Below are 19,494 nucleotides of genomic sequence, written 5' to 3'. Positions count from 1 at the left end.
AGTGCCCCACTTTCAGCCAAAGGAGTTAATGAGGGTGCCCTGCTCCTGCTAGCTTTTCTAGTTCCCTTCCTTTGAGAGTTAATACATATCTTGCTCTATTTTTTGCACAATAACAACAGCACAGCTCAGGGGAAATTTGCACAAGGTAAAAAAAAAAGACTGTCAGCCAACTGTGGCTTGTTTTATTCACCTGAAATGGCTGGGAATTGGAGGAGTGCTGGGACAAGTGCCTCCTGGGTACACCCTGCTCCAGTCAGCACATGGGCTCTGCTGCAGGCAGCTCCCATGCCCAGCTGGCCTAACCCTGAGTGACCAACCTCACATTCTTATGTAAAGGAACTTACTGAACATGGGTTATGAAACTCAGCTTACTGGTTTCCAAGAGATACAGCTGTCCCAGCACCATAGCCAGCCTATCACTCAGCTGTCTTGTGGGGAAGAATCATCTTCTGATCAGAGACGTTGCCATGGCCAGCAAGGGGGGTGGTGACACCTGACAGGTAAGCCAGTCTGGAGGAGTCCCTGTTTCCTAGTCTTGTGCCTTGCTAGCAGAGATATTCTGGGGAGCTGTTTGCAAGAGATCATGGTAATAACCTAAGCCAATTACCTCTGCTCTCATGGGACCACTTCATAACCCCTTGGTTTCTTTAAACTAACTACTGCTACAAGAACTTAACAGCAAAACAAATTTGTACAGGCCTTGATATTGCTGAACCCTGGCTATGCTATACAAACAGTTCCAATGAGTGAGGAACGGCTGCTGTAGACCAAGGCTAGATATACAGGCCTTCTTAAACCAGAGACCTCTGGCAATGTGAAAATAATCTTGTTAGAATAATATGTATTAGATATAGTAGGTAAAGAGATGGGAAAGTGAAGGGACCAGGTATTTGCTCTGCAGAATACAGTGACTGAGGAGAGACCCTGTGATAAACAGTGTGAGTCAGAACAGTGAGCAGCTCTGCAACACTTAGGGTGGAAGCTCAGCTCCAGCAAACATGGCTTATTTGGGTTCTGCTGCTGTTATCAGCTTGGCAACCTTCAGAAGTGATGCCCAAGCTGTCAAACATGGTGCAGAAGTGTTTTCAGCTTCTCTGAGGGCAGGATTCAAAGAGAATAGAGCTGCCTTTCTGGAGCTTACTGCTGGTCACTGCCTGGTGCAAAAATGGGCTCATGTTGCCTCTCCACAGTGACCTGGGGGGCTTTGGGGCTGAGGCCACTGTGCTCATAGTAACCCAGGGGCTCAGCTGGCCAAGGGAATGGCTGGATCACAGCCATTGCCTCGCTGCAGAGGTGAGAGATACCCTGCCTCTGCCTCAGCACCTGCTTACACAGCAGCCTGGTGCTGCTCTCCTCACCAGCAACAGCAACAGAGCCTGTGACTGCGACGAGCCAACGCTGTCCTTTTGTCCAAAGCTATCTTTCCTTTTCCAGGTTAAGGGGGTGTGTGCTAAACTGCTGCTGTGCCACTTTCCCCAGGAATGCTAACCAAGGAAAGATACACTGAACATTCCCCTAGCTTTGTGTTCCAGAAGGCCAGCAACAGACCCAAGACCATCCTTAGGAGCTGCCAGCAGGATGAGACCTCCTGCCAGCACCTCCTGGCCCTATTAAGCCAGAGGGGCTGTTCTCTGAGTAACTGGTCATGGAGGAGGATGAGCCCCAGCCACAGGCAGAGCCCCAGACTGAAGATGAGACAATTATAGGAGAGACTGACAAATGGAAACCACAGAAATCAGAACTGGCAGTGTCTTGGAATACTTTACTGCTTAGCAGGCTGCTCCAAAGCAGAATTCACACTGACTGTGTCACTTTGGACAAATCTAGCTAACTTGGCTTTTTCTTGTTTTTTTTGTAGTTGTTTATACAGCACTATCTATTACTGGTTACTCTGCCAGTACCACACCAGGTTCACCATGACCCAGGAATGCCGACAAAAGGTGGATTTCAGTGGGTTTTTGTTCTTTCTTCATGAAGCATCTGTGGTGAGGTTTCCTCACCAGGGCAGGGAGACTGGCATCTTGGGGTCCTGACCTGATGTTCCAGCAGAAGTGCTCCACAAGCTCCAAAGCATGACACCATGTGAAAGCTCCCCAGTGAAGGCAAAGGATAAACAGATACTTTCAGCCTTCTCTGTTTCATTGCCTTGAGTCTGAAATAAATATGTAGCTTAAACCCTATTTGCAGCATCTGGTCCATGTCCATCATGATGCAAATCGTAGCATTCAGTAGAGCTTTTGAAATAAAACAGGAATGTTTTAATAGCCCTATTTGATGCTGATACCCTGAACCCCAATGCCTTCTAGCACACCACACAGTGCAGGACCCCCAGCTCCATGCAAGTATCGGGAATACTGTGGGATGCCAGCCAGAATGCTGCACGTTCTTCTGAGGTGCTGGTGTGTGCCATGGGTGCTGGTTCACAGAGCTGGTTCTTGTGCAGCCCATGGTGGGGCCATGTGAAATAAGCTCTGAGGCAAAAGGAAGGTGTGAAAGCAGGAGAGGGCAGGAGGTAAAATCCTGCCTTACAGCAGACTCTGGTTGGCAGTACACTGGCTGGGTGGTTGGTTTGCCCTGTGGATTTGGCTCTGTGCTTTAGCAAAGTAGGTGAAATATTTCATGGTTTTCAGAAAGAAGGAGGGATTTGGGCTTGCCGTAATTAAGGGAATTTCCTGGGCACCCGAGGCACTGAGGGAAAGGAAGAAAGGTAGTATAGTACTGAAGAGGTCTGGGGCAGCTTGGAAAGGATCCCTGGCCCAGGAGTTGTGTGAGGAAAAGAGGAGAGAGAGGAAAGCATGAGCAGGTTATGGGCATAAAGATAAAGGAGTGGGGCCATGAGGATTTTCTCAGCAGAGGAGTGAGCTGGGAAGAAGGATGAGAAAAGGGTGCCAATACACAAGCAAGAGCAGTGCCACTGACTGCATCATGGTGACATTCAGGGAACTTGGTCTTTAAATCTTAAAATCTAAAAAAAAAAAATCTTAAAGTTGTAATGTTCAAGAAAAAAACTATTTAGCTTTGATTAGTAGTAAAGAGCACAAAGGTCTTTGCATCACCCTGACAATTAATTTTCTGAGAATCTAATACATCCAGCATTCCTAAAATCTAACATTAAACGAGGAACAAACTAACACAGCTGAGCCAGCTTGCTAATCAGCCATGAGCACAGCATCCCTCTGCTTCCCTTCACTGTGTACAGAGCACAACCTCCACCCCCTCTGAAGCACAGCAAGCAGCCAGTTTCCACAGGAGATCCCCATGTGGATGGGGAGCAGTGCAGCCCACAGGAGCCCTTGGAGAGACTGCTGCCTCCCCTGCACCTTTGGCTAGGTAGAAGAGCAGACCTGGAATGAAAGGGGTGTCAAGCAAAAATGTTTTGGACTGCTACTATCTCCGAGAGGATGCCAAAACTCTCCTTTTGGTTTGGAAGGACCAGCTGGTCTATCCACCTCTCCTGCCCAGGCCCGTGTACCCAGCGAGAGGAGCACGTCCTTCTTAGTCTGGAGACAGCCACCAGCTCCAGGTTCAAGCTCTCTTACATACATGAGCCGTGGTTGGTGCTGGATGGGTCATGGTGTCACAGAATACCTGATTACAGAGCTGTGCCTGGCCTGGGTCACCCCAAAAACACTGTGTCACACAGGCCAGACCTCATTTACAGCCCTGTGATGGTCAGTCAGATTTACACTTCTAACCTTGGGCTCGGAAAACCGGGCAGCGCCCATCTAGATCCTGAAGTGTGGAAGCAGGCACCAGCTCTCAGTCCCACCATTAGCATTTTGATGTTGATCTGCTGGTGACCAGGACACAAACTCACTTATTTGCTGCCTGTCAGACAGAGTACCTTAACTTTGTGAGCCCAATGCAGCAGGGCTGCTACACAGAAATTATGAACATAGTCATAATTTCAGATATCCAAATAAAACCTAAAGTCTCATTTTCAAGCATCTGACAACTCTAAGAGCTTCTTGATTTTTCAAACACTCCAGCAGTTTGTCATACCTTATGGCCAAGTCTACTTTTTCTGCCTTGGAGTGAAATGCAAGGAGCTAATCACAAACTAACACCAGCCCTTTGCTGGGAAAAATAAGTTTTACACACAGCTCCTGAGGATCAGCTGCTAGTGGTCAGCTACCTAAAGACCTGCTGGAGAAGAAATTTGGGATCTGCTGGTCATGCCCTTCCTGATTTTTATATAGTAAAATGGGTACTAACAAATGGGATCTTCAGCTCAGGAATGTCCCTGGTTGAACTCCCCCACAGGCATAAACCTAACTTATCTACCATCCATTACCCTAGGCTGGCAGGAACTTTGCTGCTGAGCCAGGGACCAGGGCAGAGATGAGCACCACCATCTATGGAGAGCTTGTACCTTCCCCTGTTGATGGACCAGCAACTGAGGGTGTCCTGGGGAAAAGGAAAGAAAGCAGTAAATCCAACTTGAATGAATGTCAACTCCTGATAGCTTCATCACTTCAAATTTACATTAGGTTCTAATGAAGCAATGATGGAAGAATGGGGTTGTCTCTCTCCTTGAGCTAGATAATGTGTCCTTGGGCAGGGATTGCATCTCCTTTTGCCATGGGACCACCGGGAGTATGCCTGGCCCTGTGCTGCAGGGATGGATGCCTGCGGGGCTGCCGTTAGAGACAGTATCACAGTAACTGGTTTCCAGAGACTGAATTTAGGTTTGAGTAGGTGGTATTTCCCAGCTGTGGGTGTCTGGCGTTGCTACCTTCCCACAGGGTTTCATATGTGGAATTAACCCCTCCACCACCAAACAATGAACCCCCAGTGCTGGTTGGGGCCACTGCACAGAGTGCCCAATCCATGGTCCTGGCACCCTGCCCTGCCATGGGCACCCTGTTTCACTGCTTGCTCACAGCAGAGGACTCCTGGGCCCCATATTCTGCTTGGGAGGGGACATCCCCAGGGGGTGCCAAGACCTGCTCCCAGCTTAGCAGCACCCCCTTCCTTCAACTCCCTACTCATGTCAGTCTCTAGTCATTCTGCCCGTTCCCATTTCCTCTCTCTCCTCTAAGTCAATCACCCTAGCTTTCACTGCTGGTTTGTCCACCCTCTGCTTTCTTTTCCATTTCCCATCTCCTGCCAGTCAGCCTCAGGCTCCCCAGACCTCAGGGCATGGCCTCACACCATTTCACATGCCCAGCAACAGGTAGCCCTGGCCTGAGGGTGGCCTGAGCATGCTTTGGTCATCAGTGGCTGCTTGGTGCCACCTGTCCTGGGTTTTAGCCTGCTGCTGGGATTGCAGAGCTGCAATGTCCCCTGCTTCTGCTCAACAAGAACTTGGCTGGCTTTGGAGAAGCCTCAGCCAGACAGCTGAGTAGGATTAAAGAAGTCTTAAAAAAATTTTAGCAAGAGAAATACCTTTTAAAAATTACCTGTATTTTTAAAATGAAGTGTATCTGCTTATCCATAAAACCCAGGAGCTTGGGTCATGCTCCAAAGGCATTTAGACTTCAGGAGCAGGACTGCTCTCATGCACACTGACTTTCTAGAAGTTCTAAACTAGTTGTCAAAACACAGGAGTGAAGTCCCTTGAGAAGACAACTTCCCCTATCCTGAGCCCTACCTTGGGTATGAAGCTGTGCCTTTCAGGGATGTATCTTCTGTTGACCAAAGGAAGATCTCAATCCACGCCCTTTGCTTTACATCCACTGAAGGAGAAAGCTTTCAAATGGTAGGTTGGAAACTAGTGCACGATTATAAAACATTTTTTTGTTTCCTAGTAGTTCTTTTTATGTGTTATAAAGAATTTATGATGTTACATATTCACATTTAACTAGCAGGGCTATTATTTTTCACAACCTTCACAATGCCCACCTCACCCCAAGGACATCCTATGTCACATGGGGCAGTCAACACCCTTGTCTTGAATACTTGCTGTCCTCCCTTATGCTCTTGGGTCTCAACACTAGGCTTGCCTGACTGTGGAATCCATCCACAAGGCTCGACAGCTGTAGACATTCCCATGAGCTGGCCTTGGGCAAATGTCCCAGCAATGACCATGTGTGAGGGCAAGCTGGCGAAGAAATGCAGCTGCATAAAGCTCAGCTCAGCTGCTCTGCTGAAGGGGTGCCCAGGTGCAAGGTCATCATTCTGCCTTTGGGTGGTGAAGTATCCAAACATGCTTCTTTTAATATGTTTTTTTTGGTAATAATTGTATCTCAGTAGAAATTACATGCTCGAAACTAAGGAGATGGCAAGGTGCTTACCCTGATTATCAGGTCTTCATTGGTTACTGAGTCTTAATTTTGTGATTGGAAGTGAAAAGCTGACTCACCCTCCCTGGCTACCTTCAGCACCGATGCAGGAGTTTTCTGGCTTTGCTCTGGAGGCATGAAAAATATCAGGTACAATAGGAATACAACAATCATGCAGGAAACAGCCCAGTAACGAAAAGGGAAGCATTGCTTTGGCAAGTGCTAGAGAAGAACATTATGAAATAATTCAAATGATAACAATCACTATCGAATGTCTGGAAAGATGGTAGAAGTGCACTTTTATTACACTGTGCAAAATTTGAGGTAATTTGTTCCTTGAATTTGCTTTGTTTCTCTTAGTATTAATTCTGTCTAGAATTCCTCTTGCAAAAAAACCCCCACCAAAACCAAACAAAAACCCCAACAAACAAACAAAAAATCTCCCCCAAAACAAACAACCTGCAAAGAAAGGTAATCAGTAAATCCAATTCAAATTAACATTAAACCTCCTGAGACAGATGAATCCAGGAAGGCTGGCTCTGGCTGCTCATGGGCAGCAGGAGCCCTGTGCCACCAACTGGAGGCACCCTCCCAGTGCATCCTGCCCTCGCTGCAGCCACAATGTTGGGGGCTGTTCACGTAGGATTGCAGCTCTTGTCTCCATTTCCAACCAGCTGAATGCCTTTCTGACCAGGACAAAGCTAAGTGAAAAGAAGAAGGCTCTGGGTGTCCAGCACGAGCTACCCCAGGCGTGAAGCTGACAGCTTCGCAGGGTGCAGGGGACACAGAGCACAGACTCACAGGCCAGTAGATGTTGGCTGTACACGGGTATGCTGCTCAGCAGCTAAGAGGAGTTAGATTTTGCATATCACAATTAATTCTCCCAGGCATGTGAGTGCTGGACGGAACAATTACAGCTGCGGACAGCTTTATCCTCTTTGCCAAGAGCAAAAAATGGAAGTGCTGCAGAAGAGACAGTATTATATCCCCAATCTCCTTATTTAACAGTGGAACAAAATGTACTTTTATTCCTGTGCAGTTTGAAGCAACAAACTGAGGCTTTCTTCCTCTTACCCCAGGGTGCTTTCATTTGTTCTGTCAGCCCATTCCCTGTCAGTCAAAGGATATACATTATTAATGTATAGACTCAATGCTGCTCTCACTCATCCATTTGCTCTCAAAAGCAGCACTTATATGAGGAGGACAAGCAGGATTTGGCCCCAAGATTTTAACTGTGTCACTCCAATGAATTGGTTTAACACAGACTTAAATGGGAAGCCTTTTGTTCTGATTTTTTTGGGTGTTTTAATTACTGAAGTGGTTATTGTTCGGCTAATTTAAATCACCATGGAAGAGAATACTCTGGTAGCTGCTTGAAGAATTACTCCTGCAGATCTGCCTGAAATGGCAAGAGATTAAGACTGAAAATATAGCTTTATAAATTTTGATTATAAACAGCTAGGATTTCTTTTTTTAATGGAAAATGTATGTGCAGGAAGCAATGGCACCTACAAAGGCAATCACAAATTTTGAGCTAATCCTACAACTAAAGTTGAATCAGCATCCAAAGTATGTTTTTGTCAACTCAAAGGGCCATATCAAGACATACATGAATTGTATTTATGCAAAGTCACAGTAAAGTTGAACAAATCCAGCACCTTGAACAATCACAGCTTGTGCCCAGAAAGTAATAATGCTCTGGAAAATACAGGATAAAGCAAAACACACATGCAAACTGCACTTTGGATAACAGAGTGGACTAAGGCATATTAATGATCCTGAGAGGATGCTAAAGGGAAAAGTGATGGCTCACAAAACAAAGACCAGTTCTTGGCCTGACATTGAAAATCCAAGGGCTGGATTCAGCAAGTCCTGCTCCTGCTCCTAAGATTTATTCAGCACTTGAGCTGCATAGGTGGGATCCCTTACGTGGACTTTATAGTGCCCACTCTCACTTGTGCACTGTGCTGAGGAGGGCAGGTGGGCTGGGGATTCATTTCCTCACACAAGAAAGTGCCTCCAGACAGAAGAACACTCAATGAAAAATAAACAAGATGATGAAGCACAAGGAAGAGGAAGAAGTAAGCAGGTTGGGCAGGAGATGCTGGAAATTCAGCAAAGCTCATCTGCAAGGAGTTGTCAGTTCAGGGTTCACTGGGGGTAAAACCACAGTGGTAAGCCTTGACCTGGGAACTAATTATGTTAAGTACATACTGTGAAACACACCCAAGGTTTTTTTAAGAGCTGTCTGGTTGCTCACTTCAGAACAAGGGCTGCTTAGGTTCACAGTGATTTTAAATGTAGGGAGAGCAGGTTTGGGCTGCTCTCAAACCCTCCTCTCTGGGTTAACTCTACCAGCTGCACATTCATACGGCAGTAAAAAACTTACCTGTCCGCTGCTATACTGCCAACTGCACAGCAAACAGCGAACAGAGGGCATCGTGTGGGGGTGGCTGTGGATGTGCAACCCTGCTCTCTGCCCCACTCAGTCCCAAGTCTTGCCCTTATGTCTCTGACTTGCCAGTTTCCTGTCACTAAATAAGGACACATATGTGATTAAGGGATGGAAAGGAGAAGGCAGCATGGCAGAGGGAAATGTGATCTTTAAAAAAGAGAGATGAATTTGAATGCTAAGGGCCAAGGCAGTAAATCAGAATTAAAAAATATATAGTCTGAAAAGCAAAGACCTTGTGGAATAAACTATTAACTCAGTGAAGAAGGAGCAAGGGAGCTCCTCTGCTGCTCACAAGCTGTTTATCCAGTGAGGAGCACAGAGAGGCAGAGACTGAGCTGTTTCAGCATCTATCAGCTGCAGTAAGTTCTGTACCTGTTCTGCAGGAGAAAGACTTGTCAATGTGACCTGAGAAACAGGACAGTGTGGCTGTGACCAGTGATAATTTGGGAAGTTCGGCCATGGAGCTGGAGACAACTGTGCTGGGTGCTATTAGAGTCAGCACTGGTGGATGCTGCAAAGGGCTGGGAAGATGCTGGAAAATAGGAGAGACTGGGAGGAAAACAAGAATAGCCTGACTGCTGCTATCAGCTTCTGGATGCTTCCTGGCAAAGAAGGGTTTTGAAGGAAGGAAGAGAGGTTCAGACTGAGAGTGAGGAAGGAGGAGATGAGAATACAGGAAACAAGAGATGAGGACAATGATCTTTTGGGCAGCTTTTTGTACCAACACTCTCCAAGACTGTTGAAATGAACAGGGCCAGGCAGTGTATGTGAAGGCTGGACATTAGAGGAAGAGGTGCTGCAAAGAGATGTTAAGGACCTGGAAAAAAGCACCGACTAAGGAAGGCAGAAGAATTGGCAAGACTTCTAACTCATACAGAGGGACCAAGATGGAGACCCAAACCAAGGGCTCATGGGCAATCCAAAGGGACATGCTAGTTGTAGCACTGCGAAAAAGATTAAGGGGTAGAAGAGTTGTGGGCTTAGAGTTTTCTTTCAGGGGTACAGAGCTACAGCTTTTGGTTAGACATTCATTTGGAAATGTCAGAGGGAATGGCTGTGATTTATTCCACAATAAAGAAGAAGACAGGGGAGTTATTTGGAGTAAAAACGGTAGCTCTCTCATGTTTTTGGAGAGGAAAGACTTAATACAGCTCTCCTAGAAAGCTGGCTGGAAATGGGGATAAAGAAAAGACTGCCATAAGAATGGAGAAACTAGAAAATGGCAATGGTGGGAAGACAAAAAAGGTTTATAAATAGTGTTGGTTTTGATAGGTCTTACTAAAATAAAAGAAGGACCATTTCTACACAATATAAATCCACAGATTGGGATCTGCCTTTTAAAACAGGTGGTATTTACTATACCTTAAGAAAAACAAGAGATGCCTTCCTAAAAAATTAGCAATGTGTCCTGCACTCTGAAATCTTTAACTAAGAAACCGATCCAAGGGTGACCACTGGGATTATTTGTTTAATGTCTCTGCATACCAATTTGCCTGAAGAGTGGCTTGAGACAGACCGGTCTCAATAAGAATCTTGATTTCAAGTTAAACTCTGCACCATCTGTTTCATTATAATCTGCTTCCATTCACTCTCCACGGGGACAGTAACAGTTTTATTTATTTTAAGAAACTGGACAACTAACCATCAGGAGCAGTAACATTTCAACACTTTCTCTCATAATCAGTTTAGCAACAATGGCAACGAGCTCTTAGTAGAGCTCGTATCTGCCCAAGAGCCAGGGTCTTTTGCAAAGAAAGTTCTGGAAAGCAGCACTTTTTGGCTGTCAAGTTCATAAGGTGACAATACTGTTTTCTTGGTGAAACTTTTTAATGTTCCCATTTTTCTGTTCTAGTCTTCTCTTGAATGGGGACTGCTTTCACTGGAGTTTCCTGTTAATTTTCTCCCACAGAGCTTCCTGGAAATGGAAGGGCTTCTGTTCTCTCCCTGCTAGCTCTACAGCATGTCATCTGTGGGAGTCAAATTCTGGTCAAAAGCAGCTCATAAACTTCACTGCTGACATTGAAGTCTCAGCATTAGCTTTAAGTTCCCATACAGTTTTTCTCTTCATGAGACATCCCAATTATATACAAGCCTGCTCAATTGTACTTGAAGAGATGACTATCTGGGTAAGGATGAGTGCAGCACAAGGAGGTCTTGTATAGACACACCTACAACAAGGAGGGATGGAGGAGAAAAAATCCCCAAACATTTAGCACATTCATTACCACATTTGTTAGAGGGATGGTGTGTCAGTACTTGAAAAATATCTGTCCTGAGTGCCATATAAAGCACATTTTCATCAAGATATTGTGAGTTTATTGCCTTTAAATGGACCCTAACCATCATTAGCAATCAGTCAATCCTGAGCCAGCCCTAGGTGCTCAAAAGCAAACCTTTCATCTAAGCAAATGCAGAATGAACTTTCTTACAGTCTAATTGGGATCCTGCCACTGCCTCTTCTCCTTTCCCCATGCAGGGCAGCTGTCAAGGAAAGGTGTTTGTCTTTGCTGAGCTCCTCCAGAAATGCAGACTCCCTGCTGCTTCCCTGTTCCCAAACACAAGCTTCCCCACACAAGCACCTGTTTGCCAGACTCTTCCAGGGGCTTACTGCTCACTTGCCCAGACTTGGGAAAAGGATTCTATACCAGGTGCTTTAGTCTGAATTCACCTCCCTGACTAAAAAAAATGCAAGCACCAAAGAAAATCTGCCTTGTAGTTTGGGCATTTCTCAAGTGTTTCTCTACATCCAGCTCTGCAGCAGTTTATTTTGCAGCCCTAATCCTCCACTGTCCCTCATAATGACAGAAAGCCTTTCCTCTACAGTGCCATTTTCACAAACAGGAACAACAGGATTGTCTTTAAGATACCTCCCTTTGTACAAATCTGGCTGTGCTTAGCCAAGGGTTTTAACAGTAAGGGCCTCGGGCAAATTAGACACGACCAGTTACCCTGCTTGTGTGGCTCCTTGAACCTCATGTGAGACAATGGCAGGTCAGGAGTGCAGTCCCAGCAAGCACTCTGCAGATGCCACATTACTTCTGTCTCTTTGTAGGGAGTGAAAGGTGAAGGCTGGCCACCACTGACTAAAAACAGCACTGTCAAGGCAGTATTAGCACTGGACAATTTTACTGTTATTGTGATCCCACTCATTCACCCACCGCAAGTGGGGAAGTGGGCACAACACAAAGAGCCTGGGTCCTGGCTGGAGTCACAGAGCAAGCTAGAGAGACAATTAATTTCAGAAGTGTCCAAGACAGTGGTATCCAAATCTCTGTCCATAGGGCATTAACCTCTCTGAGGTCCACAGAGTCATACGGCCCACAAAGTTTCCAAACAAAAGGTTTATGATAACAGAACAGGAGAAATATTGAGGACTGATGGTGACTACAGCCCAAAAACATCTTCTGACATCAACAATTAGAATTTGTAAAGTCTGTCTTGGTACAGCACTGTATATGTTTTCAAGACAGACTACTGCATCTTCCAGCCATGCATAAATTGTCTCCTGATATACAGACATCAGTTACACTGATTTTAGTAACATATGTGACATAGATTTTACAAATGTGTTCAAGCTAGCAGCTTTCTATACATGCATGTGAGTATTTAGCACATGACAAAATTAAATTTCTACTGACTTCAGTGATGTAGAATTCAATTATTGTTTGAGAAAAATACAGGCAGGCTTTGTCCATTTAGAAGTCAGTCCAGAAGCTGAGAAGTTGTCCTCCTTTGCTATTGGTGGTTACAGTGCAAACAGTGTCACATTCTTTCAGCTGCGTAACAGCTCTTGTTTTCAGACGCATAACAGCAAATTCTTTGAATGATTTACTGCAGCAGCAAAAAGCAGCTGTTTACTATTTCTTAACCTTACTTAACATGGTCTTTAATAAAAACTATTTCTTAGACTTCAGTAAGAATATTCTCTTCTAGCACTGGTCTGATAAGAGCTAACAGCAGCAGACATCCCTTAGAAAATCTCTTAGGGTTAAGCAATTGTTGTAGAATCATAATGAATCTAAAGTTACTTTCTAAATAAAAATGCAGCAAGAGAAAACCAGTCACAAATAAAAATTATTTTGCCCTCAGTTTGTGTGGAAAGAAAAAGGAGTTTCATTGACATACTGATCAGTTCCCTTACTGCACACAGCCCATTGTGATATAAAATCTGAGTTGTGTCTCCCAACAACAGAAAATACAACTGCCTTAAGCATTACTGTAACAGAAATGAATAAGGTCCATAATAATAATTCTGAATACCATGAGGACACAATCAAACACTTTAGACTTTTTGTGAATTTTTTTAAAAGATGATATCATTCTTTTATTACTCTTCTGTTTGGAAATACTTATGTTTTCCCTCTTCAAAGGATCCACAAATGTTCACAGGAAATAAATAAAGAAACCACTTTATAGAAAAATATGTAATGACTATCAACAGCTAAAGAAATTGTGTACCAAAAGAAAGAACTATCAGTAGGTAATGGCCACTGAAATTTGAAGGCGTATCAGGAATAACAAATTAAGAATTAAGGCCTATCCTGATGGTCTACAAGGATGCTGGGACAATTAACATGGATACGATGTCCAGGCATACTTTCATTTTGCAAAGCACTGAAAAAGACACAGAGACAGCTTGCATATTACTCTTCTATTGGTAAACGAAGAGTAAAGAGACAGACATGATGTGCTCTTGTGAGGGGCTGGATTACATTAGCATCCATATGGAAAAGATAGGCAGCAATGATTAAAGTATAGGGATAGTCTTGAAAATTAGAGGAAGAAATGGCAAGAATGATGTCTGATGAAAAGTCAGTCAAGCATTTAGTTTAATTAGTGCTCTGCAGTTTTATATCCAACGTTAACAACCACTGCACATTCAAATTCATCAGGCCAGCCTGGTCCTTCTCATGGCTAGCCTGTAGGTAAGTAAATACTCAGCAGAGCTCAAAGTTTAATGAGAATGCTCTTGCATGTTTGGGGCCTTGAACGGATCAGGATGGAGTATATAAAGCTGCTGATAGCTTGACAGTGGGCAAACCATGAAAAAAAAAAAGTATTTAAAAGAGTTCACCACAGTAGTTGCAAATACAAGAGTGTGGATCCTGAGACAGACAAAAGACTGGGTTTTAGACGACTCAAAAGTCAACACAGTAACACCTTCATTACCAGAGCTCAAAAACACAGCTGAGGTTCTAAAAAGGCAGATACAAAGACTACAAATATCTAAGGAAAGGTAAAGTTAACTATAGGTCCATTACCTGATGAAGAAGGAAAGAAAATTCAAGATAAGATTTACAAATAAGTAATAAACAGCATTTTTGACTTCACTTAAAAGTTAACAAACCATGTTAAGAAGTTGAAAAAGTAAGCTAAAGTAGTCAGAGGATTTTGATGGAATTCAAGTTGGCAACAGCTAGTAACTCTTATTGCTAGGATGCTCCAGCCATCAGCCACGTCACTAGGGACCATAAGTGTTGCTCTCTGAGAACTCACAGAGCACAGGAAAGAGCCCAAGAGAGTAGTGGGACAAGCACAAGGAATTTAAAAATAAAGGGTCTCTTGTCAGTCATCCTAAACCTGGAAAAAGGCTAGGATCATTTTTATGGAATTCCCTTTGTAAATGCATATGAAAACGTAACCAAGCAACAGCCAGACAATATGGATTTGTGAGGAACAAGCTATGGCATACCTCACTACCCTTCATTTCTTTGAGAAAACTGGCCTGGTGGCCACAGGCACACAAGATCCAAAATCTCCTTGTTGTTGTAAATGCCTTTGACATTGTCAGCCTGCAAAGTCCTAAGAGGTATGGGGCTCCAATCCATACTGACCACAAAGAGAATCACAGCAGTACAAAGTGCTCTCAAGAACCAATTACCAAAGGCTTCCTGGAGTCTAGCAAGATAGTCAAGCGAGGTCCTGCAAGGCTTTGCCTGCAATATATCCCATCAGTGTGTTCATGAACAATACAGACTAGAGTAAAAGAGGACATCTGCAATATCCCCCATGATACCACACTTGGATGAACTGTAAATAGCTTGGTCTGAGATCCCTGAGAGGCAGGCATGTGGACACTAAATAGAGGCACAAAGTGGAAATTATTGTTGGTACCAAATGAATCTGAGATGTTGTTTCAGAAAGCCTAATATAATTCCAGTGTATGCAAGTGCCAGACCTTAGCTGTTCCAGCTTCTCTGCGCAAGCCTCAGCCAGCACTCTGGGTCATATATTGGACCATATGATTTAAGAGCATAAACTGCAGAGCATCCAGAGCACCAACCATTGGCAGATTTAGAAAATGTGACCTAAGAAGAGTGATTCAATTAACTGGGTTAACTCTGAAGACTAGAAGAACACAGTAGCAATGTTCAAATAAAGGCACTATTCATCACATCTACTGCCAATAAGAACAGTAAGCAATTGACTTAATTGGCAGGGATAAACTCTTGCTGTGTTAACTGTCCACTTATACAGTTCAGCAGTGACACATTCTGCTTACTAGATCTGGGATCATGGGACCCCTTTCACTGGAAGCTTTTAAGAATTAGAGGAACATTTGGTAGTTTGTGTTGCCAGATTTTATCCAGCCTCAGTGTAGGGAGATGGACTAGACAGATTCCTGAAATTTCCCTTAATGCATAGTCCTCTGAAAGAGCTCCAGCTTTCAGTTAGGCTTTGCTTTGCACACTGACTTTGTCACAGCTACAGAAAAGGAACACAAAAATGTATTTGCCATGCCATCAAAGTGCTGCATGGACCTTGGCTTTATATATTTAATGGACAGTATTTCTCAGAGGAAAGCTGTGCCATATTACCTGAAAAAGCTGAGACATGGCTTGAAGCTAGATAACTATGTTGGGACAGCTATAGATTCCTACTCTCCCAGGAACCCCAGTGTGAAATGCTATGTAAGAGAATTATAAAACATACATACAACCTAATCTACTCTTCTTTGACAGCTCCCAAGAGAAATCCCTCAGTGAGCCTTTGTTGTGTCTTATCTATACAAAAACCTGTAACACAATAGACAATGTATTAAAAGATTTCAAAATAATTTAAAAAAACTTACAGAAAAATTCCAGACAGCACTTGACACCCTCCCAGTGTCTGGACTAGAGCAAAATCGCAGCTGATGCTACAGAATATGTAAAATCACACACTGAATACCAGTGCAAAGTGAGATTTGGAGCTGAATTCAAAGTGCACTCCAAAACCAGTAAGGTTCTAAACAGGCAAAACAAAGGTTCCCCCCAGTTACACACAGCAGAGGGTGGCTGGGTAGACAGAAACACGAACTGACCTTTACTTTGCTCGTGGATCCTATAGCACTAATGAAATTTACTTGTCAGACTCTGGAAGATCATGCTTCTAGTAAAGCCCAGTAATTATCAACTTGTTTCGGTGAAAATGGGAAAGCCTATCAGTACCTGATAATAATAAAAGACATTCCACCTATTAGATATTCTTATCAAGATGGGAAAATAAATCAGTATAGTTTACAGAAATTACACAAATTCCTTCATTACTGTGTGATTTGCAAATAGCTCATGGTCATTAGCTTTACTTACTTGAGCTTTATTGCTTTCAGCAAATAACCAAAAGGGATGGGCTCCAGAGATGTTTCAAGAGCACTGCATAGACTATCTCCCTAAGGCCACACAGCAACTGTCTTCAGTTTCTAGCTTGGATTTTTCACACAGCTTTTTGACAGCAAGAAACTAGAAGCCCTTACATAGGTAAAGCAGAGGAACAGAAATAAGCCTGAGTAACAAAAATTGCAAAACTGTTCTTGATTACTCAGTAGTCCCCATGATGATGGCCTCATCATAACCACACCTGGTAACTTTTTACTCTGTTCTAAGGTGAGACATTTTCAGATTATTTTAAGCCTCATTTAAAATGCAATTTCATATGCTACTCAAAGAGATTCCCAGAAGATGAAGACTTGTGAAAATCCAAAACCCCTCCTAAAAGTTGCTCCACAAGTATCCATGACAGCTGATGTCCATACTGACACAGCAAGAGCCCCTCACCTGAATGCTGACCCTGCACAGAAATGAACCTTTCTCAAGGGAATACAGGAAGCTTTCCATGTCTATTTTTCTTTCTTGCATAGCTAGACAGCTTCAAGTTACATGGCTGTCCACAGCCAGGAAATTAATTTTTTAGGTGCAGCAAGCAATACTTGATTTTAAAAGCAGGAAGGAAATATGACATTTTATGTTTTATATTTTTAATTCTCTTTAATCAGCCACACTACAATGCAAAACTGTGTCTTCAGCCAGGTACTAGGGTGTGCTGTCTTTCAGATCAGGAAGAGATGATGGGAGAACTAGTCCTTCCTCTGATCTTTTAGGTACCAAGAGTACAGCAGGTATTCTGACTGAGGAGTATTGCCACATTTAGTACAGCCTTTATAACAATTCAGTCACAGCTTTCATTTACTTCTATTATTAAGATGGCAGTTACTGTAGCTGGGAATCTTACTGAACTAAGGATCATCCTTGCCTTCCAACATATAAAGCCCATCATTTCACAGGATATTTTCAACTTCAGCATGGTAAGAGTTTTGAAAATACAATTCTAACTGAAGTTAACCATCTCACTAAAGATGCAGCTTTCCGGCTCTTCAGTGCTCATTAACAGAGATTGTTTATGAAACAAGTCTTTTATTTAATGCTACACAATCTGAATTGAAGGAATAGAACATTTACTTCACCTCAGGCCCAAGCTTTAGGGATACATCCCCAAACATTTTCCAGAGTAAAACCAGATTATCAAATACCAATCAGCTCAAGAAACATCTTTTCCATTTCTACTCAGCGTATTTTTAGACAAACTACAGCATTAAAACATTGAAGTACCTCTCCCCCATACAGCACAAAGGTTGAAAGCAGATTTCTTGCCTTGTGGAGCCAGTTTGTCAGGATGTATGTATTGATAACATTAAAGAAAAATAAATGAATTGTTACATTCTGATGTCAGGTGTACAAGTGCAGTAGTGGATTACGCTGAGAAGAATAACATTATCTATAAAAGTTAAGTGGTATACAGGTTATCCCAGAGTGACTATAATACAGAGAAACTTTATGCCAAAGTAAGTATTTACAGAGATACTGTCACAGCAAAGAGGACAGGAAGCTAGTCTCACAGAAGTAGTTCAATAAAGAGCAAATGAGTGGACAAAGACAAAGGTTTGACTTTATATAATAAAATACCAAGTGCATTCTTTTAAGTGAATGAGTCTTTGAGACTATGGTCCTAGATTTTAGGAAGCCATTTGAAGGTCATGTATAGTCCTGCTGCATAGCAAGGGTTACTTGGACTGCCAGAATTTTTACATCTGTTGTAAACTGCACATCACAGCAATTCTAGTACTGCTTCTTACTGCAGGGTCAAAACTAAAGCTCTTAAGCCCAAGATGGGATTTTGTATAGTAGACCTTCTTCCAGCACAATTCAGATGTTTCTCCACTACTTTTATGCTGTACATCTCAGATTAGAACACAGCCCAGAACACTTTAGGGGTAATTATGCTTATCTGGTGAAATGGTCTTGGCCAGAGTTATTATCCAGCTTTTTCTTGTCATTGCAACTTTAATCGCATCAAATTTCTTAAAGCAGCCATATTATTTTAGTTACTTTGGCTCTTTTCCAACAGGCTTATTTTAAGCTGGTTGTGAAGGAAGGTTATTAATGGCTGGCTATTTGATGTATTCCTTCAAGAGAGCAATAACCAGACATTTGAGGGAGAAGAGATATGGTTGACTGCTCAAAATATTATTTAAAATATTTTCAAATCCAGTTTTCAACTAAGAGCAGAGCTGCTCTAACCTAGTATTTGGCAAGCATTTTTCAAGCCAGCATTTCAATCCTGCAACCTCTCAAGCTTCCTCAGCCATCTACCCAAATAGAAAGGATAACAAGCATAACCAGAGTTCCTCCAGTGCATGACTTCAAGGAACACGATCCCTCACAGTAAAGGAATCCCATTAGGAATGGCTTGCAGTACTTAAGACTCCAGTACATAGGACAAAAACGTAGGAGGAAGTCTCTTGATTCTCATGCAGCTGCTCAGGGGTGTGTTGCACCCTGAGCCATCAGCTTGACCACTAGTGGCTGGGCTCAAGATTGGACAGTAAATCTGAGCAGCTTCCCTCTCCACTTTAATTCACTGTAATGTACATTACTTGCAGTGGAATGATACTGCTCATGTTTTGGCAGGATGGGGAAAATTCCACTTTTGTCTTTTTTATTATTTTATAAGGCAGATAATGCAGAAAGGTGAAAGAGAATTTCTACAAGGAGTTAATCTGTGATATTGTAAAATCAAAGTACTACTTTATTAAGTGAGTTATTTTACACAATATGAACATCAATATAATTACAATTGTAAAAAATTTTTTATAACAAGTATGGACTGATTTTTTAGGTTTTCCAAATAGGGCACAACTGTACATTTACACAGAATTGTCTTTGCATGAAGCCCAAGAGGGAACAGCATAAAAATATGAATGTTTCTGTAGCCCCTTCATTTTTGCTGATCAACAGTTTTAGAAAAGCAGCTGCAGGTTTGTTATGTAAGGTCTGACAGTAGAAGAGTCAATAGGTGTCATGACTTCACCTATAAAAAACAAGAACAACTTGGTTAAGCTGAACCATTACACAATGCTGCTTACCTCTGCAAGAATGAAATACTGTACTACTGCTTTTTACCTTATTTCAGCCTTTTATTATAACTACTTTCAGTTACAGCCTAACAACTGGCTACTGGGAAATCTCTTCTACAGTTAACACAGAAATTCAGATTTTT

General features: G+C 42.9%; 1 protein-coding gene across 2 annotated transcripts in view; it reads right to left on the bottom strand.

Annotated features, from left to right (window-relative positions):
• Nucleotides 1-17,334: 17,334 nt before the first annotated feature.
• ZNF706 (zinc finger protein 706) overlaps nt 17,335-19,494 on the bottom strand; it is a 49,295-nt gene continuing 47,135 nt past the window's right edge. For both annotated transcript variants that reach the window (XM_086889870.1, XM_086889795.1), the window contains one exon: nt 17,335-19,305. The gene's annotated coding sequence lies outside the window, so the exon portion shown is untranslated. The remainder of the gene's footprint in view (nt 19,306-19,494) is intronic.

Source organism: Cyanistes caeruleus, chromosome 1 (assembly GCF_971803275.1).
Source record: "Cyanistes caeruleus chromosome 1, bCyaCae1.hap1.1, whole genome shotgun sequence".
Taxonomy (NCBI): Eukaryota; Metazoa; Chordata; class Aves; order Passeriformes; family Paridae; genus Cyanistes; species Cyanistes caeruleus.
The sequence above is the reverse complement of the archived record's forward strand: the minus strand, read 5'-3'. Positions and strand labels throughout refer to the sequence as shown.